The following is a 25,464-nucleotide window of genomic DNA, read 5'->3' as shown; positions in this document are numbered from 1 at the left end:
GAGGTCCCCTTTTGACCTACTGAACATATTTCTGGCCAAAGAGTCCTAAAAGATTAAGACAATACATTCAGACTGATATCTTCGGATGTTATATCCTCCTGAGAAAAGACCATATTTGACATACTGAATTTTTTCCTGGCCAAGGAGTATTCGAAACTTGGGCTTTCTATACATACTCCTTCTGATGCTTCATAATCCATATAGATGTCCATATATGACCTTTTGAACTTATTTGTGGTCAAAGTGTCCTCAAAAATGTTCAAACTGTATAAAGTTGTAGAATTCTTTTGATGATAAATCAACTATTCAGAGGTCCCCTTTTGACCTCCTGAACATATCTCTGGCCAAAAAGTCCTCGATCTTGGGCTTTCTATATATACTAATAGACTCCCTTTGATGCTTCAAAATCCATATAGATGTCCATATCTGACCTTTTGAACTTATTTGTGGTCAAAGTGTCCTCAAAAATTTTCAAACTATATAAAGTTATAGAATTCTTCTGATGATAAATCAGCTATTCAGAGGTCCCCTTTTGACCTCCTGAACATATTTCTGGCCAAAGAGTCCTCGACCTTGGGCTTTCTATACATACTCATAGACTCCTTCTGATGCTTCATAAGCCATATAGATGTCCATATCTGTCCTTTTGAACTTATTTGTGGTCAAAGGGTCCTCAAAATGTTTTAATCTACATAAAGTTATTGAATCCTTTTGATGATAAATCAGCTATGCAGAGGTTTTGACCTCCTGAACATATTTCTGGCCAAAGAGTCCTCGATCTTGGGCTTTCTATACATACTCATAGACTCCTTCTGATGCATCATAAGCCATATAGATGTCCACATCTGACCTTTTGAACTTATTTGAGGTCAAAGGGTCCTCAAAATTTTTCAAACTATATAAAGTTATAGAATTCTTTTGATGATAAATCAGCTATTCAGAGGTCCCCTTTTGACCTCCTGAACATATTTCTGGCCAAAGAGTCCTCGATCTTGGGCTTTCTATACATACTCATAGACTACCTCTGATGCTTCAAAATCTATATAGATGTCCATATCTAACCTTTTGAACTTATTTCTGGTCAAAGGGTCCTCAAAAGTTTTCAAACTATATAAAGTTATTGAATCCTTTTGATGATAAATCAGCTATTGAGAGGTTTTGACCTCCTGAACATATTTCTGGCCAAAGAGTCCTCGATCTTGGGCTTTCTATACATACTCATAGACTCCTTCTGATGCATCATAAGCCATATAGATGTCCATATCTGACCTTTTGAACTTATTTGTGGTCAAAGGGTCCTCAAAATTTTTCAAACTATATAAAGTTAATAATTCTTTTGATGATAAATCAGCTATTCAGAGGTCCCCTTTTGACCTCCTGAACATATTTCTGGCCAAAGAGTCCTCGATCTTGGGCTTTCTATATATACTAATAGACTCCCTTTGATGCTTCAAAATCCATATAGATGTCCATATCTGACCTTTTGAACTTATTTGTTGTCAAAGGTTCCTCAAAATTTTTTAATCTACAAAAAGTTATTGAATCATTTTGATGATAAATCAGCTATTCAGAGGTCCCCTTTTGACTTCATGGACATATTTCTGGCCAAAGAGTCCTCGATCTTGGGCTTTCTATACATACTCATAGACTCCTTCTGATGCTTCATAAGCCATATATATATGTCCATATGACCTCTTGAACGTATTTGTGGTCAAAGGGTCCTCAAAATTTTTCAAACTATATAAAGTTATAGAATTCTTTTGATGATAAATCAGCTATTCAGAGGTCCCCTATTGACCTCCTGAACATATTTCTGGCCAAAGAGTCCTCGATCTTGGGATTTCTATATATACTAATAGACTCCCTTTGATGCTTCAAAATCCATATAGATGTCCATATCTGACCTTTTGAACTTATTTGTGGTCAAAGGGTCCTCAAAATGTTTTAAACTACATCAAGTCATAGAATTCTTTTGATGATAAATCAGCTATTCAGAGGTTTTGACCTCCTGAACATATTTCTGGCCAAAGAGTCCTCGATCTAGGGCTTTCTATGCATACTCATAGGCTCCTTCTGATGCATCATAAGCCATATAGATGTCCATATCTGACCTTTTGAACTTATTTGTGGTCAAAGGGTCCTCAAAATTTTTCAAACTATATAAAGTTATAGAATTCTTTTTATGATAAATCAGCTAATCAGAGGTCCATATTTGACCTCCTGAACATATTTCTGGCAAAAGAGTACTCGATCTTGGGCTTTCTATACATACTCATAGACTCCTTCTGATGCTTCATAAGCCATATATATATGTCCATATGACCTTTTGAACTTATTTGTGGTCAAAGTGTCCTCCAAATTTTTCAAACTATATAAAGTTATAGAATCCTTTTGATGATAAATCAGCTATTCAGAGGTCCCCTTTTGACCTCCTGAACATATTTCTGGCCAAAGAGTCCTCGATATTGGGCTTTCTGTTTATACTCATAGACTCTTTCTGATGCTTCATAAGCCATAAAGATGTCCATATCTGACCTTTTGAACTTATTTGTGGTCAAAGTGTCCTCAAAATTTTTCAAACTATATAAAGTTATAGAATTCTTTTGATGATAAATCAGCTATTCAGAGGTCCCCTTTTGACCTCCTGAACATATTTCTGGCCAAAGAGTCCTCGATCTTGGGCTTTCTATATATACTAATAGACTCCCTTTGATGCTTCAAAATCCATATAGATGTCCATATCTGACCTTTTGAACTTATTTGTGGTCAAAGTGTCCTCAAAAATTTTCAAACTATATAAAGTTATAGAATCCTTTTGATGATAAATCAGCTATTCAGAGGTTTTGACCTCCTGAACATATTTCTGGCCAAAGAGTCCTCGATCTAGGGCTTTCTATACATACTCATAGGCTCCTTCTGATGCATCATAAGCCATATATATATGTCCATATGACCTTTTGAACTTATTTGTGGTCAAAGTGTCCTCAAAATTTTTCAAACTATATAAAGTTATAGAATTCTTTTGATGATAAATCAGCTATTCAGAGGTCCCCTTTTGACCTCCTGAACATATTTCTGGCCAAAGAGTCCTCGATCTTGGGCTTTCTATATATACTAATAGACTCCCTTTGATGCTTCAAAATCCATATAGATGTCCATATCTGACCTTTTGAACTTATTTCTGGTCAAAGGGTCCTCAAAAGTTTTCAAACTATATAAAGTTATAGACTCTTTCTGATGATAAATCAGCTATTCAGAGGTCCCCTTTTGACCTACTGAACATATTTCTGGCCAAAGAGTCCTCGATCTTGGGCTTTCTATACATACTCATAGACTCCTTTTGATGCATCATAAGCCATATATATATGTCCATATGACCTTTTGAACTTATTTGTGGTCAAAGGGTCCTCAAAAATTTTCAAACTATATAAAGTTATAGAATTCTTTTTATGATAAATCAGCTATTCAGAGGTCCTCTTTTGACCTCCTGAACCTATTTCAGGCAACAGAGTCCTCGATCTTGGGCTTTCTATACATACTCATAGACTCCTTTTGATGCATCATAAGCCATATAGATGTCCATATCTGACCTTTTGAACTTATTTGTGGTCAAAGGGTCCTCAAAATTTTTCAAACTATATAAAGTTATAGAATTCTTTTTATGATAAATCAGCTATTCAGAGGTCCTCTTTTGACCTCCTGAACATATTTCTGGCAAAAGAGTACTCGATCTTGGGATTTCTATACATACTCATAGACTCCTTCTGATGCTTCATAAGCCATATATATATGTCCATATGACCTTTTGAACTTATTTGTGGTCAAAGTGTCCTCCAAATTTTTCAAACTATATAAAGTTATAGAATGCTTTTGATGATAAATCAGCTATTCAGAGGTCCCCTTTTGACCTCCTGAACATATTTCTGGCCAAAGAGTCCTCGATATTGGGCTTTCTGTTTATACTCATAGACTCTTTCTGATGCTTCATAAGCCATAAAGATGTCCATATCTGACCTTTTGAACTTATTTGTGGTCAAAGTGTCCTCCAAATTTTTCAAACTATATAAAGTTATAGAATTCTTTTGATGATAAATCAGCTATTCAGAGGTCCCCTTTTGACCTCCTGAACATATTTCTGGCCAAAGAGTCCTCGATCTTGGGCTTTCTATATATACTAATAGACTCCCTTTGATGCTTCAAAATCCATATAGATGTCCATATCTGACCTTTTGAACTTATTTGTGGTCAAAGTGTCCTCAAAAATTTTCAAACTATATAAAGTTATAGAATTCTTTTGATGATAAATCAACTATTCAGAGGTCCCCTTTTGACCTCCTGAACATATTTCTGGCAACCGAGTCCGCGATCTTGGGCTTTCCATACATACTCATAGACTCCTTCTGATGCATCATAAGCCATATAGATGTCCATATCTGACCTTTTGAACTTATTTGTGGTCAAAGTGTCCTCAAAATTTTTCAAACTATATAAAGTTATAGAATTCTTTTGATGATAAATCAGCTATTCAGAGGTCCCCTTTTGACCTCCTGAACATATTTCTGGCCAAAGAGTCCTCGATCTTGGGCTTTCTATATATACTAATAGACTCCCTTTGATGCTTCAAAATCCATATAGATGTCCATATCTGACCTTTTGAACTTATTTCTGGTCAAAGGGTCCTCAAAAGTTTTCAAACTATATAAAGTTATAGACTCTTTCTGATGATAAATCAGCTATTCAGAGGTCCCCTTTTGACCTACTGAACATATTTCTGGCCAAAGAGTCCTCGATCTTGGGCTTTCTATACATACTCATAGACTCCTTTTGATGCATCATAAGCCATATAGATGTCCATATCTGACCTTTTGAACTTATTTGTGGTCAAAGGGTCCTCAAAATTTTTCAAACTATATAAAGTTATAGAATTCTTTTGATGATAAATCAGCTATTCAGAGGTCCCCTTTTGACCTCCTGAACATATTTCTGGCCAAAGAGTCCTCGATCTTGGGCTTTCTATATATACTCATAGACTACCTCTGATGCTTCAAAATCTATATAGATGTCCATATCTGACCTTTTGAACTTATTTCTGGTCAAAGGGTCCTCAAAAGTTTTCAAACTATATAAAGTTATAGACTCTTTCTGATGATAAATCAGCTATTCAGAGGTCCCCTTTTGACCTACTGAACATATTTCTGGCCAAAGAGTCCTAAAAGATTAATACAATACATTCAGACTGATATCTTCGGATGTTATATCCTCCTGAGAAAAGACCATATTTGACATACTGAATTTTTTCCTGGTCAAGGAGTATTCGAAACTTGGGCTTTCTATACATACTCCTTCTGATGCTTCATAAGCCATATAGATGTCCATATCTGACCTTTTGAACTTATTTGTGGTCAAAGTGTCCTCAAAAATGTTCAAACGGTATAAAGTTGTAGAATTCTTTTGATGATAAATCAGCTATTCAGAGGTCCCCTTTTGACCTCCTGAACATATTTCTGGCCAAAGAGTCCTCGATCTTGGGCTTTCTATATATACTAATAGACTCCCTTTGATGCTTCAAAATCCATATAGATGTCCATATCTGACCTTTTGAACTTATTTGTGGTCAAAGGGTCCTCAAAATTTTTCAAACTATATAAAGTTATAGAATTCTTTTTATGATAAATCAGCTAATCAGAGGTCCATATTTGACCTCCTGAACATATTTCTGGCAAAAGAGTACTCGATCTTGGGCTTTCTATACATACTCATAGACTCCTTCTGATGCTTCATAAGCCATATATATATGTCCATATGACCTTTTGAACTTATTTGTGGTCAAAGTGTCCTCCAAATTTTTCAAACTATATAAAGTTATAGAATGCTTTTGATGATAAATCAGCTATTCAGAGGTCCCCTTTTGACCTCCTGAACATATTTCTGGCCAAAGAGTCCTCGATATTGGGCTTTCTGTTTATACTCATAGACTCTTTCTGATGCTTCATAAGCCATAAAGATGTCCATATCTGACCTTTTGAACTTATTTGTGGTCAAAGTGTCCTCAAAATTTTTCAAACTATATAAAGTTATAGAATTCTTTTGATGATAAATCAGCTATTCAGAGGTCCCCTTTTGACCTCCTGAACATATTTCTGGCCAAAGAGTCCTCGATCTTGGGATTTCTGTTTATACTCATAGACTCTTTCTGATGCTTCATAAGCCATAAAGATGTCCATATCTGACCTTTTGAACTTATTTGTGGTCAAAGTGTCCTCAAAATTTTTCAAACTATATAAAGTTATAGAATTCTTTTGATGATAAATCAGCTATTCAGAGGTCCCCTTTTGACCTCCTGAACATATTTCTGGCCAAAGAGTCCTCGATCTTGGGCTTTCTATATATACTAATAGGCTCCCTTTGATGCTTCAAAATCCATATAGATGTCCATATCTGACCTTTTGAACTTATTTGTGGTCAAAGTGTCCTCAAAAATTTTCAAACTATATAAAGTTATAGAATTTTTTTGATGATAAATCAACTATTCAGAGGTCCCCTATTGACCTCCTGAACATATTTCTGGCCAAAGAGTCCTCGATCTTGGGCTTTCTATATATACTAATAGACTCCCTTTGATGCTTCAAAATCCATATAGATGTCCATATCTGACCTTTTGAACTTATTTGTGGTCAAAGTGTCCTCAAAAATTTTCAAACTATATAAAGTTATAGAATCCTTTTGATGATAAATCAGCTATTCAGAGGTTTTGACCTCCTGAACATATTTCTGGCCAAAGAGTCCTCGATCTAGGGCTTTCTATACATACTCATAGGCTCCTTCTGATGCATCATAAGCCATATATATATGTCCATATGACCTTTTGAACTTATTTGTGGTCAAAGTGTCCTCAAAATTTTTCAAACTATATAAAGTTATAGAATTCTTTTGATGATAAATCAGCTATTCAGAGGTCCCCTTTTGACCTCCTGAACATATTTCTGGCCAAAGAGTCCTCGATCTTGGGCTTTCAATATATACTAATAGACTCCCTTTGATGCTTCAAAATCCATATAGATGTCCATATCTGACCTTTTGAACTTATTTCTGGTCAAAGGGTCCTCAAGATGTTTTAATCTACATAAAGTTATTGAATCCTTTTGATGATAAATCAGCTATTCAGAGGTTTTGACCTCCTGAACATATTTCTGGCCAAAGAGTCCTCGATCTTGGGCTTTCTATACATACTCATAGACTCCTTTTGATGCATCATAAGCCATATAGATGTCCATATCTGACCTTTTGAACTTATTTGTGGTCAAAGGGTCCTCAAAATTTTTCAAACTATATAAAGTTATAGAATTCTTTTGATGATAAATCAGCTATTCAGAGGTCCCCTTTTGACCTCCTGAACATATTTCTGGCCAAAGAGTCCTCGATCTTGGGCTTTCTATATATACTCATAGACTACCTCTGATGCTTCAAAATCTATATAGATGTCCATATCTGACCTTTTTTAACTTATTTCTGGTCAAAGGGTCCTCAAAAGTTTTCAAACTATATAAAGTTATAGACTCTTTCTGATGATAAATCAGCTATTCAGAGGTCCCCTTTTGACCTACTGAACATATTTCTGGCCAAAGAGTCCTAAAAGATTAATACAATACATTCAGACTGATATCTTCGGATGTTATATCCTCCTGAGAAAAGACCATATTTGACATACTGAATTTTTTCCTGGCCAAGGAGTATTCGAAACTTGGGCTTTCTATACATACTCCTTCTGATGCTTCATAAGCCATATAGATGTCCATATCTGACCTTTTGAACTTATTTGTGGTCAAAGTGTCCTCAAAAATGTTCAAACTGTATAAAGTTGTAGAATTCTTTTGATGATAAATCAGCTATTCAGAGGTCCCCTTTTGACCTCCTGAACATATTTCTGGCCAAAGAGTCCTCGATCTTGGGCTTTCTATATATACTAATAGACTCCCTTTGATGCTTCAAAATCCATATAGATGTCCATATCTGACCTTTTGAACTTATTTGTGGTCAAAGTGTCCTCAAAAATTTTCAAACTATATAAAGTTATAGAATTCTTTTGATGATAAATCAGCTATTCAGAGGTCCCCTTTTGACCTCCTGAACATATTTCTGGCCAAAGAGTCCTCGATCTTGGGCTTTCTATACATACTCATAGACTCCTTCTGATGCATCATAAGCCATATAGATGTCCATATCTGACCTTTTGAACTTATTTGTGGTCAAAGGGTCCTCAAAAATTTTCAAACTATATAAAGTTATAGAATTCTTTTTATGATAAATCAGCTATTCAGAGGTCCTCTTTTGACCTCCTGAACCTATTTCAGGCAACAGAGTCCTCGATCTTGGGCTTTCTATACATACTCATAGACTCCTTTTGATGCATCATAAGCCATATAGATGTCCATATCTGACCTTTTGAACTTATTTGTGGTCAAAGGGTCCTCAAAATTTTTCAAACTATATAAAGTTATAGAATTCTTTTTATGATAAATCAGCTATTCAGAGGTCCTCTTTTGACCTCCTGAACATATTTCTGGCAAAAGAGTACTCGATCTTGGGATTTCTATACATACTCATAGACTCCTTCTGATGCTTCATAAGCCATATATATATGTCCATATGACCTTTTGAACTTATTTGTGGTCAAAGTGTCCTCCAAATTTTTCAAACTATATAAAGTTATAGAATGCTTTTGATGATAAATCAGCTTTTCAGAGGTCCCCTTTTGACCTCCTGAACATATTTCTGGCCAAAGAGTCCTCGATATTGGGCTTTCTGTTTATACTCATAGACTCTTTCTGATGCTTCATAAGCCATAAAGATGTCCATATCTGACCTTTTGAACTTATTTGTGGTCAAAGTGTCCTCAAAATTTTTCAAACTATATAAAGTTATAGAATTCTTTTGATGATAAATCAACTATTCAGAGGTCCCCTTTTGACCTCCTGAACATATTTCTGGCAACAGAGTCCGCGATCTTGGGCTTTCCATACATACTCATAGACTCCTTCTGATGCATCATAAGCCATATAGATGTCCATATCTGACCTTTTGAACTTATTTGTGGTCAAAGGGTCCTCAAAATTTTTCAAACTATATAAAGTTATAGAATTCTTTTTATGATAAATCAGCTATTCAGAGGTCCTCTTTTGACCTCCTGAACATATTTCTGGCAAAAGAGTACTCGATCTTGGGCTTTCTATACATACTCATATACTCCTTCTGATGCTTCATAAGCCATATAGATGTCCATATCTGACCTTTTGAACTTATTTGTGGTCAAAGGGTCCTCAAAATTTTTCAAACTATATAAAGTTATAGAATTCTTTTTATGATAAATCAGCTAATCAGAGGTCCATATTTGACCTCCTGAACATATTTCTGGCAAAAGAGTACTCGATCTTGGGCTTTCTATACATACTCATAGACTCCTTCTGATGCTTCATAAGCCATATATATATGTCCATATGACCTTTTGAACTTATTTGTGGTCAAAGTGTCCTCCAAATTTTTCAAACTATATAAAGTTATAGAATGCTTTTGATGATAAATCAGCTATTCAGAGGTCCCCTTTTGACCTCCTGAACATATTTCTGGCCAAAGAGTCCTCGATATTGGGCTTTCTGTTTATACTCATAGACTCTTTCTGATGCTTCATAAGCCATAAAGATGTCCATATCTGACCTTTTGAACTTATTTGTGGTCAAAGTGTCCTCAAAATTTTTCAAACTATATAAAGTTATAGAATTCTTTTGATGATAAATCAGCTATTCAGAGGTCCCCTTTTGACCTCCTGAACATATTTCTGGCCAAAGAGTCCTCGATCTTGGGATTTCTGTTTATACTCATAGACTCTTTCTGATGCTTCATAAGCCATAAAGATGTCCATATCTGACCTTTTGAACTTATTTGTGGTCAAAGTGTCCTCAAAATTTTTCAAACTATATAAAGTTATAGAATTCTTTTGATGATAAATCAGCTATTCAGAGGTCCCCTTTTGACCTCCTGAACATATTTCTGGCCAAAGAGTCCTCGATCTTGGGCTTTCTATATATACTAATAGGCTCCCTTTGATGCTTCAAAATCCATATAGATGTCCATATCTGACCTTTTGAACTTATTTGTGGTCAAAGTGTCCTCAAAAATTTTCAAACTATATAAAGTTATAGAATTTTTTTGATGATAAATCAACTATTCAGAGGTCCCCTATTGACCTCCTGAACATATTTCTGGCCAAAGAGTCCTCGATCTTGGGCTTTCTATATATACTAATAGACTCCCTTTGATGCTTCAAAATCCATATAGATGTCCATATCTGACCTTTTGAACTTATTTGTGGTCAAAGTGTCCTCAAAAATTTTCAAACTATATAAAGTTATAGAATCCTTTTGATGATAAATCAGCTATTCAGAGGTTTTGACCTCCTGAACATATTTCTGGCCAAAGAGTCCTCGATCTAGGGCTTTCTATACATACTCATAGGCTCCTTCTGATGCATCATAAGCCATATATATATGTCCATATGACCTTTTGAACTTATTTGTGGTCAAAGTGTCCTCAAAATTTTTCAAACTATATAAAGTTATAGAATTCTTTTGATGATAAATCAGCTATTCAGAGGTCCCCTTTTGACCTCCTGAACATATTTCTGGCCAAAGAGTCCTCGATCTTGGGCTTTCAATATATACTAATAGACTCCCTTTGATGCTTCAAAATCCATATAGATGTCCATATCTGACCTTTTGAACTTATTTCTGGTCAAAGGGTCCTCAAGATGTTTTAATCTACATAAAGTTATTGAATCCTTTTGATGATAAATCAGCTATTCAGAGGTTTTGACCTCCTGAACATATTTCTGGCCAAAGAGTCCTCGATCTTGGGCTTTCTATACATACTCATAGACTCCTTTTGATGCATCATAAGCCATATAGATGTCCATATCTGACCTTTTGAACTTATTTGTGGTCAAAGGGTCCTCAAAATTTTTCAAACTATATAAAGTTATAGAATTCTTTTGATGATAAATCAGCTATTCAGAGGTCCCCTTTTGACCTACTGAACTTATTTCTGGCCAAAGAGTCCTCGATCTTGGGCTTTCTATATATACTCATAGACTACCTCTGATGCTTCAAAATCTATATAGATGTCCATATCTGACCTTTTGAACTTATTTCTGGTCAAAGGGTCCTCAAAAGTTTTCAAACTATATAAAGTTATAGACTCTTTCTGATGATAAATCAGCTATTCAGAGGTCCCCTTTTGACCTACTGAACATATTTCTGGCCAAAGAGTCCTAAAAGATTAATACAATACATTCAGACTGATATCTTCGGATGTTATATCCTCCTGAGAAAAGACCATATTTGACATACTGAATTTTTTCCTGGCCAAGGAGTATTCGAAACTTGGCTTTCTATACATACTCCTTCTGATGCTTCATAAGCCATATAGATGTCCATATCTGACCTTTTGAACTTATTTGTGGTCAAAGTGTCCTCAAAAATGTTCAAACTGTATAAAGTTGTAGAACTCTTTTGATGATAAATCAGCTATTCAGAGGTCCCCTTTTGACCTCCTGAACATATTTCTGGCCAAAGAGTCCTCGATCTTGGGCTTTCTATATATACTAATAGACTCCCTTTGATGCTTCAAAATCCATATAGATGTCCATATCTGACCTTTTGAACTTATTTGTGGTCAAAGTGTCCTCAAAAATTTTCAAACTATATAAAGTTATAGAATTCTTTTGATGATAAATCAGCTATTCAGAGGTCCCCTTTTGACCTCCTGAACATATTTCTGGCCAAAGAGTCCTCGATCTTGGGCTTTCTATACATACTCATAGACTCCTTCTGATGCATCATAAGCCATATAGATGTCCATATCTGACCTTTTGAACTTATTTGTGGTCAAAGGGTCCTCAAAAATTTTCAAACTATATAAAGTTATAGAATTCTTTTTATGATAAATCAGCTATTCAGAGGTCCTCTTTTGACCTCCTGAACCTATTTCAGGCAACAGAGTCCTCGATCTTGGGCTTTCTATACATACTCATAGACTCCTTTTGATGCATCATAAGCCATATAGATGTCCATATCTGACCTTTTGAACTTATTTGTGGTCAAAGGGTCCTCAAAATTTTTCAAACTATATAAAGTTATAGAATTCTTTTTATGATAAATCAGCTATTCAGAGGTCCTCTTTTGACCTCCTGAACATATTTCTGGCAAAAGAGTACTCGATCTTGGGATTTCTATACATACTCATAGACTCCTTCTGATGCTTCATAAGCCATATATATATGTCCATATGACCTTTTGAACTTATTTGTGGTCAAAGTGTCCTCCAAATTTTTCAAACTATATAAAGTTATAGAATGCTTTTGATGATAAATCAGCTATTCAGAGGTCCCCTTTTGACCTCCTGAACATATTTCTGGCCAAAGAGTCCTCGATATTGGGCTTTCTGTTTATACTCATAGACTCTTTCTGATGCTTCATAAGCCATAAAGATGTCCATATCTGACCTTTTGAACTTATTTGTGGTCAAAGTGTCCTCAAAATTTTTCAAACTATATAAAGTTATAGAATTCTTTTGATGATAAATCAGCTATTCAGAGGTCCCCTTTCGACCTCCTGAACATATTTCTGGCCAAAGAGTTCTCGATCTTGGGCTTTCTATATATACTAATAGACTCCCTTTGATGCTTCAAAATCCATATAGATGTCCATATCTGACCTTTTGAACTTATTTGTGGTCAAAGTGTCCTCAAAAATTTTCAAACTATATAAAGTTATAGAATTCTTTTGATGATAAATCAGCTATTCAGAGGTCCCCTTTTGACTTCCTGGACATATTTCTGGCCAAAGAGTCCTCGATCTTGGGATTTCTATATATACTAATAGACTCCCTTTGATGCTTCAAAATCCATATAGATGTCCATATCTGACCTTTTGAACTTATTTGTGGTCAAAGGGTCCTCAAAATGTTTTAAACTATATAAAGTTATAGAATCCTTTTGATGATAAATCAGCTATTCAGAGGTTTTGACCTCCTGAACATATTTCTGGCCAAAGAGTCCTCGATCTAGGGCTTTCTATACATACTCATAGGCTCCTTCTGATGCATCATAAGCCATATATATATGTCCATATGACCTTTTGAACTTATTTGTGGTCAAAGTGTCCTCAAAATTTTTCAAACTATATAAAGTTATAGAATTCTTTTGATGATAAATCAGCTATTCAGAGGTCCCCTTTTGACCTCCTGAACATATTTCTGGCCAAAGAGTCCTCGATCTTGGGCTTTCTATATATACTAATAGACTCCCTTTGATGCTTCAAAATCCATATAGATGTCCATATCTGACCTTTTGAACTTATTTGTGGTCAAAGGGTCCTCAAAATGTTTTAATCTACATAACGTTATAGAATTCTTTTGATGATAAATCAGCTATTCAGAGGTTTTGACCTCCTGAACATATTTCTGGCCAAAGAGTCCTCGATCTTGGGCTTTCTATACTCATAGACTACCTCTGATGCTTCAAAATCTATATAGATGTCCATATCTGACCTTTTGAACTTATTTCTGGTCAAAGGGTCCTCAAAAGTTTTCAAACTATATAAAGTTATAGACTCTTTCTGATGATAAATCAGCTATTCAGAGGTCCCCTTTTGACCTACTGAACATATTTCTGGCCAAAGAGTCCTAAAAGATTAATACAATACATTCAGACTGATATCTTCGGATGTTATATCCTCCTGAGAAAAGACCATATTTGACATACTGAATTTTTTCCTGGCCAAGGAGTATTCGAAACTTGGGCTTTCTATACATACTCCTTCTGATGCTTCATAAGCCATATAGATGTCCATATCTGACCTTTTGAACTTATTTGTGGTCAGTGTCCTCCAAATTTTTCAAACTATATAAAATTATAGAATTCTTTTGATGATAAATCAGCTATTCAGAGGTCCCCTTTTGACCCCCTGAACATATTTCTGGCAAAAGAGTCCTCGATCTTGGGCTTTCTATATATACTAATAGACTCCCTTTGATGCTTCAAAATCCATATAGATGTCCATATCTGACCTTTTGAACTTATTTGTGGTCAAAGTGTCCTCAAAAATTTTCAAACTATATAAAGTTATAGAATTCTTTTGATGATAAATCAGCTATTCAGAGGTCCCCTTTTGACCTCCTGAACATATTTGTGGTCAAAGGGTCCTCAAAATGTTTTAAACTACATCAAGTTATAGAATCCTTTTGATGATAAATCAGCTATTCAGAGGTTTTGACCTCCTGAACATATTTCTGGCCAAAGAGTCCTCGATCTAGGGCTTTCTATGCATACTCATAGGCAGAGCCGGATTAACGCAAAGGCAAACTAGGCACGTGCCTAGGGCCCGATTGGCGGGATGGGGCCCAGACAGAGGGACAAAAAAAATAAAAAAATAAAAATAAATAAATGTTCAAATGTCCTATCTACAATTTATTTCAAAATTTATTAAATAACTAAAAATAGTGACGATGTTTATCTAAACCATAGACAGGGCCGGTTCTAGACATTAGGAGGCCCTAGGCAAAATTCATGTTGGAGGCCCCCCACCCCCAATAAAAAAACACTTGAAACAAATATGATTCCTAACCTTTTTATTTATACAACATTTAATTTTAAAAGCAGTATATTTTTACTTACACAGTACATAAGTTTGGACACATTACTATTTTTAATGTTTTTGAAAGAAGTCTCTTATGCTCATCAAGCCTGGATTTATTTGATCAAAAATACAGAAAAATAATATAGTGAAAATAGTTAAAATTTAAAATAATGGTTTTCTATTTTACTATACTTTATATTTCTGTGATGCAAAGCTGAATTTAGTGCCACGTGATCATTCTGATTTATTATGTTAGAAATGGTGCTTAATATTTATTTTATAACCTGTGATACTTTTTTTCAGGATCTTTGATTATTAAAAAGTTGTTTTAAAAAAGTCTTCACTGTCACTTTTTATATATTTAACACATCCTTGCTGAATATTCCTGTTTTTTTTTCTCTGTATTTTTGATCAAATAAATGCAGGCTTGTAGAGCATAATAATAAACTTCTTTCAAAAACATTAAAAATAGTAATGGGTCCAGACTTTTACCGGTACTGTATGTACATATTAATCAAACTTTATCTAAGGTAATCTCTTTTTTGTTTAATGAAGATGTTATTGTTGTTGTTATTTTGCTGTTTTATTCAATTTATTCACAGTTCCAGAATCCCACTTCAGTAGATGAGCATAAGTGATTTTATATTGCATTGCTACCTTAAATATGCTATACACAAATCAAGTGGAAGAGAAAGACACGATCGCTACTGAGCAGAAAAAAATATATAAAGTGATATTATTGGCGTAATGTCAGGAATCTAATCATCAGCAGAATTTAGAAGATAGACCCATAGATATGAGATCCTTTATTTGAAACATTTAAAAATGTTGTAGTGTGTTGGCTTTTTAACTTAGAATACAGACGTCTTGTCTTTTAATTGTGTAGCTTTTTTACTAGTCAGCTCCCGACGCGATGTTATTCATTGTACGCGCAAATTCAAAGCGTCGCGTCTTGGGCACGTTACGCTCGCGCTCTTTTAAACTCGTAATAAAGCGGTGAATGATTTTTCCAGAAATGACGCTGATCTACAGTACAAGTTTATATTTAGAATACATTGCAATCACTCCAAAATAGATGACGACAACTCACACACCTGCATTATGAGATGTGCTTCTTTGTGTGCTTATTAGGCTTTTGCCTCGCAGCACCTGATGGATGCGTTCTTTACACATACTTTCAGAAGCCGGCACCCGCTTTGTAACGGACACATTAATTGGTTTAACTGTAGTAATGTAACAGTCTATGGTTAAGATAAACATCGTCACTATTTTTAGTTAATAAATAAATATTGAAATAAATTGTAGATAGGACATTTGTACATTTTTTTTTTTTTTTTTTTTGTCCCTCTGTCTGGGCCCCATCCAACCAATCGGGCCCTAGGCACGTGCCTAGTTTGCCTTTGCGTTAATCCGGCTCTGACCATAGACTGTTACATTATATCACATTAACGCGAGGCGCCAGCCAGTTAAGTCCGAGGGGACGTCAGCGGCGGTCAGGGGCGGTCAACGAACGCATCCATCAGGTGCTGCGAGTGCGAAGCAAAAGCCTAAATAGGCACGCAAAGAAGCACATTTCGTAATGCAGGTCATCGATTTTGGAGTGATTGCAATGTATTTTAAATATAAACTTGTGGGCTACTGTAGATCAGCGTCATTTCTGGAAAAATAATTCATCGCTTTGTTAGTGTACGAGTTTAAAAGAGCGCGAGCGTCATTAACGTGCCCAGACGCGACGCTTTGAATTTGCGCGTACAATGAATAACATCGCGTTGGGAGCTGACTAATAAAAAAGCTACAAAGGTAAAAGACAAGACGTTTGTATTCAAAGTTAAAAAACCAACACACTGCAACATTTTTAAATGTTTCAAATAAAAGATCTCATATCTATGGGTCTATCTTCTATATTCTGATGCTGATGATTAGATAATACCCTGACATCCTAGCCTATACGAATATTAGTTTAGAATTTTTTTCTGCTCAGTAGCGATCGTATCTTTCTCTTCCACTTGATTTGTGTATAGCATATTTAAGGTAGCAATGCAATACATAATATCATATTACTGATATTAATAATATGACAATATCTGCAGTCAATATTGATTAAATGGGAGGGAAACATCCTGCCCCATAACGTAGCTATGAAAACATTTATAAAAGCACGTTCATGTTCATCTACTGAAGTGCTATTCTGGAACTGTGAATAAACTGAATAAAACAGCAAAATCAGTAGCGTACCGTGGGGTTTCAGTCAGGGCCTTCAGTAACGATCTAACCCCCCCCCAAAAAAAATACAATCATGCACTGTATGCACTGCGTAACATCAACGACGAGACAGCTGATCTTCAACCTCAGCGCACACGCACACCACTGTACATTATAAAAGCTGAGCTGAAACATCTCGCGCACGGATGTAAGTTAGTAATACAAATAAATAAAACATCTCCGGTTAACTAGCAGGACATTAATTTTCGTTAGTTGAATAAGATGCATTCTAGCGCTGAAATGTGTTGTCCAAGCTGAGTGCTCGTTGCCGCTGTTATCAGTGGCGCGGATACAGTGTTCTCTTGTGGCTCGCGCACAGTTTTCACTCAGATGCGCGCTTCAATCTATCGCCGTTGCGGAGACTTTCTATTCGTTGAAATCTTACAAAACAAAATGCACACAAACGCCTTGCTTGATATACAACCACTGATGAACATATTCGGTAAAATAAAAATAAAAAACTATACGAGTGAGGATTCGAACCCAGAACCTCTGACACGCTTGGCTAAAGTTCTACCACTGGGCCATCGTTGAACACAAAAGTTGTATAGTTATCAATGGATTTATTCACGTGGAAATTCTCGGTACTAACAAAATTGGTAGATCTAGAATGACAAATGTACCCAAAATGACCCAATGTACTAATGAAATTTATTTCTGGACATCGTAATGTTATTTTTCCTGAAAATTGTTATTGTACATAAACATGTATTGTATCTGCCCACCCATGTCGATGACATCAGCGCGGGCTAGCCGTCGACACATTGCTGGGCCTCTGGGGCGTTCTGTCATACGCATCACAATTTGATTGGCTGATCAAACACGTCAGTCAAAGTTATGATCAATTGGAAAACGGCAGCTTCAACGGAAGGCTAGCTATACTTCTAGTGCTGGTCCACGGCGTTTAGATGAAATATATAAAATCCAGCTCAGACTCACAAAAAAATAACCATATTCTTTCTGGAAATATAATTGTAACGTATTGATAGACAGTAATTGAATTTAGACATGTTCAGACACACATTAATTTAATTTTAGAAAAAAAAAATTCTATTTTGACAGGGCCAGCAGAGAAGGCCCTGCTGGCTCTGACGGCACACCACTGTGCAAAATAACAAGAAGAACAATAACATCTTCATTAAACAAAAAAGAGATTACCTTAGATAAAGTTTGATGTAGTAGGCTACCAGTAAAAAGTCTGGACCCATTACTATTTTTAATGTTTCTGAAAGAAGTTTCCTATTATGCTCTTCAAGCCTGCATTTATTGGATCAAAAATACAGAAAAACAGGAATATTCAGCAAGGATGTGTTAAATATATAAAAGTGATAGTGAAGACTTTTTTAAAACAACTTTTTAATAATCAAAAAATCCTGAAAAAAAGTATCACATGTTATAAAATAAATATTAAGCACCATTTCTAACATTTGATAATAAATCAGAATATTATAAAGGATCACGTGACACTAAATTCAGCTTTGCATCACAGAAATATATTTTAAAGTATAGTAAAATAGAAAACCATTATTTTAAATTGTAATAATATTTCACTATATTATTTTTCTGTATTTTTGATCAAATAAATCCAGGCTTGATGAGCATAAGAGACTTCTTTCAAAAACATTAAAAATAGTCATTTGTCCAAACTTGTGTACTGTGTAAGTAAAAATATACTAAATTTAAAATTAAATGTTGTATAAATAAAAAGGTTAGGAATCATATTTGTTTCAAGTGTTTTTTATTGGGGGTGGGGGGCCTCCAACATGAATTTTGCCTAGGGCCTCCAAATGTCTAGAACCGGCCCTGCTCATAGGCTCCTTCTGATGCATCATAAGCCATATAGATGTCCATATCTGACCTTTTGAACTTATTTGTGGTCAAAGGGTCCTCAAAATTTATCAAACTATATAAAGTTATAGAATCCTTTTGATGAAAAATTAGCTATTCAGAGGTTTTGACCTCCTGAACATATTTCTGGCCAAAGAATCCTCGATCTTGGGCTTTCTATACATACTCATAAGATTGAGGACTCTTTTGCCAGAAATAGGAGGTTTCTTTTGTTCAGGAGGTCAAAAGGGGACGTCTGAATAGATGATTTATCATCAAAAGAATTCTATAACTTTATATAGTTTGAAAACTTTTGAGGACACTTTGACCACAAATAAGTTCAAAAGGTCAGATATGGACATCTATATGGCTTATGAAGCATCAGAGGGAGTCTATGAGTATATATAGAAAGCCCAAGATCGAAGACTCTTTGGCGAGAAATATGTTCAGGAGGTCAAAACCTCTGAATAGCTGATTTATCATCAAAAGGATTCTAGAACTTTATATATTTTGAAAGATTTTGAGGACACTTTGACCACAAATAAGTTCAAAAGGTCAGATATGGACATCTATATGGCTTATGAAGCATCAGAAAGAGTCTATGAGTATGTATAGAAATCCCAAGATCGAGGACTCTTTGGCCAGAAATATGTTCAGGAGGTCAAAAGGGGACGTCTGAATAGATGATTTATCATCAAAAGAATTCTATAACTTTATATAGTTTGGAAACTTTTGAGGACACTTTGACCACAAATAAGTTCAAAAGGTCAGATATGGACATCTATATGGCTTATGAAGCATCAGAAAGAGTCTAAGAGTATGTGTAGAAATCCCAAGATCGAGGACTCTTTGGCCAGAAATATGTTCAGGAGGTCAAAAGGGGACCTCTGAATAGATGATTTATCATCAAAAGAATTCTATAACTTTATATAGTTTGTAAACTTTTGAGCACACTTTGACCACAAATAAGTTCAAAAGGTCAGATATGGACATCTATATGGCTTATGATGCATCAGAAGGAGTCTATGAGTATGTATAGAAAGCCCAAGATCGAGGACTCTTTGGCCAGAAGTATGTTCAGGAGGTCAAAACCTCTGAATAGCTGATTTATCATCAAAAGGATTCTATATAGTTTGAAAATTTTGAGGACACTTTGACCACAAATAAGTTCAAAAGGTCAGATATGGACATCTATATGGCTTATGATGCATCAGAAGGAGTCTATGAGTATGTATAGAAAGCCCAAGATCGAGGACTCTTTGGCCAGAAATATGTTCAGGAGGTCAAAACCTCTGAATAGCTGATTTATCATAAAAAGGATTCTATAACTTTATATAGTTTGAGAAATTTTGAGGACACTTTGACCACAAATGAGTTCAAAAGGTCAGATATGGACATCTATATGGCTTATGAAGCATCAGAAGGAATCTATGAGTATGTATAGAAAGCCCAAGATCGAGGACTCTTTGGCCAGAAATATGTTCAGGAGGTCAAAAGGGAACCTCTGAATAGCTGATCAAAAGAATCAGAAAGAGTCTATAAGTTCAAATAAGTTCAAAAGGTCAGATATGGACATCTATATGGCTTATGAAGCATCAGAAAGAGTATGTATAGAAAGCCCAAGTTTCGAATACTCCTTGGCCAGAAAAAAATTCAGTATGTCAAATATGGACTTTTGTCAGGAGGATATAACATCCGAAGATATCAGTCTGAATGTATTGTATTAATCTTTTAGGACTCTTTGGCCAGAAATATGTTCAGTAGGTCAAAAGGGGACCTCTGAATAGCTGATTTATCATCAGAAAGAGTCTATAACTTTATATAGTTTGAAAACTTTTGAGGACACTTTGACCACAAATAAGGTCAAAAGGTCAGATATGGACATCTATATGGCTTATGAAGCATCAGAAGGAGTCTATATGTATAGAAAGCCCAAGATCGAGGACTCTTTGGCCAGAAATATGTTCAGGAGGTCAACACCTCTGAATAGCTGATTTATCATTAAAAGGATTCTAGAACTTTATATAGTTTGAAAAATTTGGAGGACACTTTGACCACAAATAAGTTCAAAAGGTCAGATATGGACATCTATATGGCTTATGAAGCATCAGAAAGAGTCTATGAGTATGTGTAGAAATCCCAAGATCGAGGACTCTTTGGCCAGAAATATGTTCAGGAGGTCAAAAGGGGACGTCTGAATAGATGATTTATCATCAAAAGAATTCTATAACTTTATATAGTTTGAAAACTTTTGAAGACACTTTGACCACAAATAAATTCAAAAGGTCAGATATGGACATCTATATGGCTTATTATGCATCAGAAGGAGTCTATGAGTATGTATAGAAAGCCCAAGATTGAGGACTCTTTGGCCAGAAATATGTTCAGGAGGTCAAAACCTCTGAATAGCTGATTTATCATCAAAAGGATTCTAGAACTTTATATAGTTTGAAAAATTTTGAGGACACTTTGACCACAAATAAGGTCAAAAGGTCAGATATGGACATCTATATGGCTTATGAAGCATCAGAAGGAGTCTATATGTATAGAAAGCCCAAGATCGAGGACTCTTTTGCCAGAAATATGTTCAGGAGGTCAAAAGGGGACCTCTGAATAGCTGATTTATCATCAAAAGAATTCTATAACTTTATATAGTTTGAAAAATTTGGAGGACACTGACCACAAATAAGTTCAAAAGGTCAGATATGGACATCTATATGGCTTATGAAGCATCAGAAGGAGTATGAATAGAAAGCCCAAGTTTCGAATACTCCTTGGCCAAAAAAACTTCAGTATGTCAAATATGGACTTTTGTCAGGAGGATATAACATTCGAAGACATCAGTCTGAATGTATTGTATTAATCTTTTAAGACTCTTTGGCCAGAAATATGTTCAGTAGGTCAAAAGGGGACCTCTGATTAGCTGATTTATCATCAGAAAGAGTCTATAACTTTATATAGTTTGAAAACTTTTGAGGACCCTTTGACCAGAAATAAGTTCAAAAGGTCAGATATGGACATCTATATAGATTTTGAAGCATCAGAGGTAGTCTATGAGTATATATAGAAAGCCCAAGATCGAGGACTCTTTGGCCAGAAATATTTTCAGGAGGTCAAAAGGGGACCTCTGAATAGCTGATTTATCATCAAAAGAATTCTATAACTTTATATAGTTTGAAAAATTTGGAGGACACTTTGACCACAAATAAGTTCAAAAGGTCAGATATGGACATCTATATGGCTTATGATGCATCAGAAGGAGTCTATGAGTATGTATAGAAAGCCCAAGATTGAGGACTCTTTGGCCAGAAATATGTTCAGGAGGTCAAAACCTCTGAATAGCTGATTTATCATCAAAAGGATTCTATAACTTTATATAGTTTGAAAAATTTTGAGGACACTTTGACCACAAATAAGTTCAAAAGGTCAGATATGGACATCTATATGGCTTATGATGCATCAGAAGGAGTCTATATGTATAGAAAGCCCAAGATCGAGGACTCTTTGGCCAGAAATATGTTCAGGAGGTCAAAACCTTTGAATAGCTGATTTATCATCAAAAGGATTCTATAACTTTATATAGTTTGAAAAATTTTGAGGACACTTTGACCACAAATAAGTTCAAAAGGTCAGATATGGACATCTATATGGCTTACGAAGCATCAGAAGGAGTCTATGAGTATGTATCGAAAGCCCAAGGTCGAGGACTCTTTGGCCAGAAATATGTTCAGGAGGTCAAAAGAGGACCTCTGAATAGCTGATTTATCATCATAAGAATTCTATAACTTTATATAGTTTGAAAATTTTGAGGACACTTTGACACACAAATAAGTTCAAAAGGTCAGATATGGACATCTATATGGCTTATGATGCATCAGAAGGAGTCTATGAGTATGTATAGAAAGCCCAAGATCGAGGACTCTTTGGCCAGAAATATGTTCAGGAGGTCAAAACCTCTGAATAGCTGATTTATCATTAAAAGGATCCTAGAACTTTATATAGTTTGAAAATTTTTGAGGACACTTTGACCACAAATAAGTTCAAAAGGTCAGATATGGACATCTATATGGCTTATGAAGCATCAGAAAGAGTCTATGAGTATGTGTAGAAATCCCAAGATCGAGGACTCTTTGGCCAGAAATATGTTCAGGAGGTCAAAAGGGGACGTCTGAATAGATGATTTATCATCAAAAGAATTCTATAACTATATATAGTTTGAAAACTTTTGAGGACACTTTGACCACAAATAAGTTCAAAAGGTCAGATATGGACATCTATATGGCTTATGATGCATCAGAAGGAGTCTATGAGTATGTATAGAATGCAAAAGATCGAGGACTCTCTGGCCAGAAATATGTTCAGGGGGTCAAAACCTCTGAATAGCTGATTTATCATCAAAAGGATTCGACAACTTTATATAGTTTGAAAAATTTTGAGGACCCTTTGACCACAAAAAAGTTCAAAAGGTCAGATATGGACATCTATATGGCTTATGATGCATCAGAAGGAGTCTATGAGTATGTATAGAAAGCCCAAGATCGAGGACTCTTTGGCCAGAAATATGTTCAGGAGGTCAAAAGGGGACGTCTGAATAAATGATTTATCATCAAAAGAATTCTATAACTTTATATAGTTTGAAAACTTTTGAGGACACTTTGACCACAAATAAGTTCAAAAGGTCAGATATGGACATCTATATGGCTTATGATGCATCAGAAGGAGTCTATGAGTATGTATAGAAAGCCCAAGATTGAGTCTTTGGCCAGAAATATGTTCAGGAGGTCAAAACCTCTGAATAGCTGATTTATCATCAAAAGGATTCTAGAACTTTATATAGTTTGAAAAATTTTGAGGACACTTTGACCACAAATAAGTTCAAAAGGTCAGATATGGACATCTATATGGCTTATGAAGCATCAGAGGGAGTCTATGAGTATATATAGAAAGCCCAAGATCGAGGACTCTTTGGCGAGAAATATGTTCAGGAGGTCAAAACCTCTGAATAGCTGATTTATCATCAAAAGGATTCTAGAACTTTATATATTTTGAAAGATTTTGAGGACACTTTGACCACAAATAAGTTCAAAAGGTCAGATATGGACATCTATATGGCTTATGAAGCATCAGAAAGAGTCTATGAGTATGTATAGAAATCCCAAGATCGAGGACTCTTTGGCCAGAAATATGTTCAGGAGGTCAAAAGGGGACGTCTGAATAGATGATTTATCATCAAAAGAATTCTATAACTTTATATAGTTTGGAAACTTTTGAGGACACTTTGACCACAAATAAGTTCAAAAGGTCAGATATGGACATCTATATGGCTTATGAAGCATCAGAAAGAGTCTAAGAGTATGTGTAGAAATCCCAAGATCGAGGACTCTTTGGCCAGAAATATGTTCAGGAGGTCAAAAGGGGACCTCTGAATAGATGATTTATCATCAAAAGAATTCTATAACTTTATATAGTTTGTAAACTTTTGAGCACACTTTGACCACAAATAAGTTCAAAAGGTCAGATATGGACATCTATATGGCTTATGATGCATCAGAAGGAGTCTATGAGTATGTATAGAAAGCCCAAGATCGAGGATTCTTTGGCCAGAAGTATGTTCAGGAGGTCAAAACCTCTGAATAGCTGATTTATCATCAAAAGGATTCTATTTAGTTTGAAAATTTTGAGGACACTTTGACCACAAATAAGTTCAAAAGGTCAGATATGGACATCTATATGGCTTATGATGCATCAGTAGGAGTCTATGAGTATGTATAGAAAGCCCAAGATCGAGGACTCTTTGGCCAGAAATATGTTCAGGAGGTCAAAACCTCTGAATAGCTGATTTATCATAAAAAGGATTCTATAACTTTATATAGTTTGAGAAATTTTGAGGACACTTTGACCACAAATGAGTTCAGAAGGTCAGATATGGACATCTATATGGCTTATGAAGCATCAGAAGGAATCTATGAGTATGTATAGAAAGCCCAAGATCGAGGACTCTTTGGCCAGAAATATGTTCAGGAGGTCAAAAGGGAACCTCTGAATAGCTGATCAAAAGAATCAGAAAGAGTCTATAAGTTCAAATAAGTTCAAAAGGTCAGATATGGACATCTATATGGCTTATGAAGCATCAGAAAGAGTATGTATAGAAAGCCCAAGTTTCGAATACTCCTTGGCCAGAAAAAAATTCAGTATGTCAAATATGGACTTTTGTCAGGAGGATATAACATCCGAAGATATCAGTCTGAATGTATTGTATTAATCTTTTAGGACTCTTTGGCCAGAAATATGTTCAGTAGGTCAAAAGGGGACCTCTGAATAGCTGATTTATCATCAGAAAGAGTCTATAACTTTATATAGTTTGAAAACTTTTGAGGACACTTTGACCACAAATAAGGTCAAAAGGTCAGATATGGACATCTATATGGCTTATGAAGCATCAGAAGGAGTCTATATGTATAGAAAGCCCAAGATTGAGGACTCTTTGGCCAGAAATATGTTCAGGAGGTCAACACCTCTGAATAGCTGATTTATCATTAAAAGGATTCTAGAACTTTATATAGTTTGAAAAATTTGGAGGACACTTTGACCACAAATAAGTTCAAAAGGTCAGATATGGCCATCTATATGGCTTATGAAGCATCAGAAAGAGTATATGAGTATGTGTAGAAATCCCAAGATCGAGGAC

The sequence above is a fragment of the Scardinius erythrophthalmus genome (genome assembly GCF_964197995.2).
Source record: "Scardinius erythrophthalmus genome assembly, chromosome: 7".
Lineage (NCBI taxonomy): Eukaryota > Metazoa > Chordata > Actinopteri > Cypriniformes > Leuciscidae > Scardinius > Scardinius erythrophthalmus.
This window is presented reverse-complemented; position numbering follows the sequence as displayed.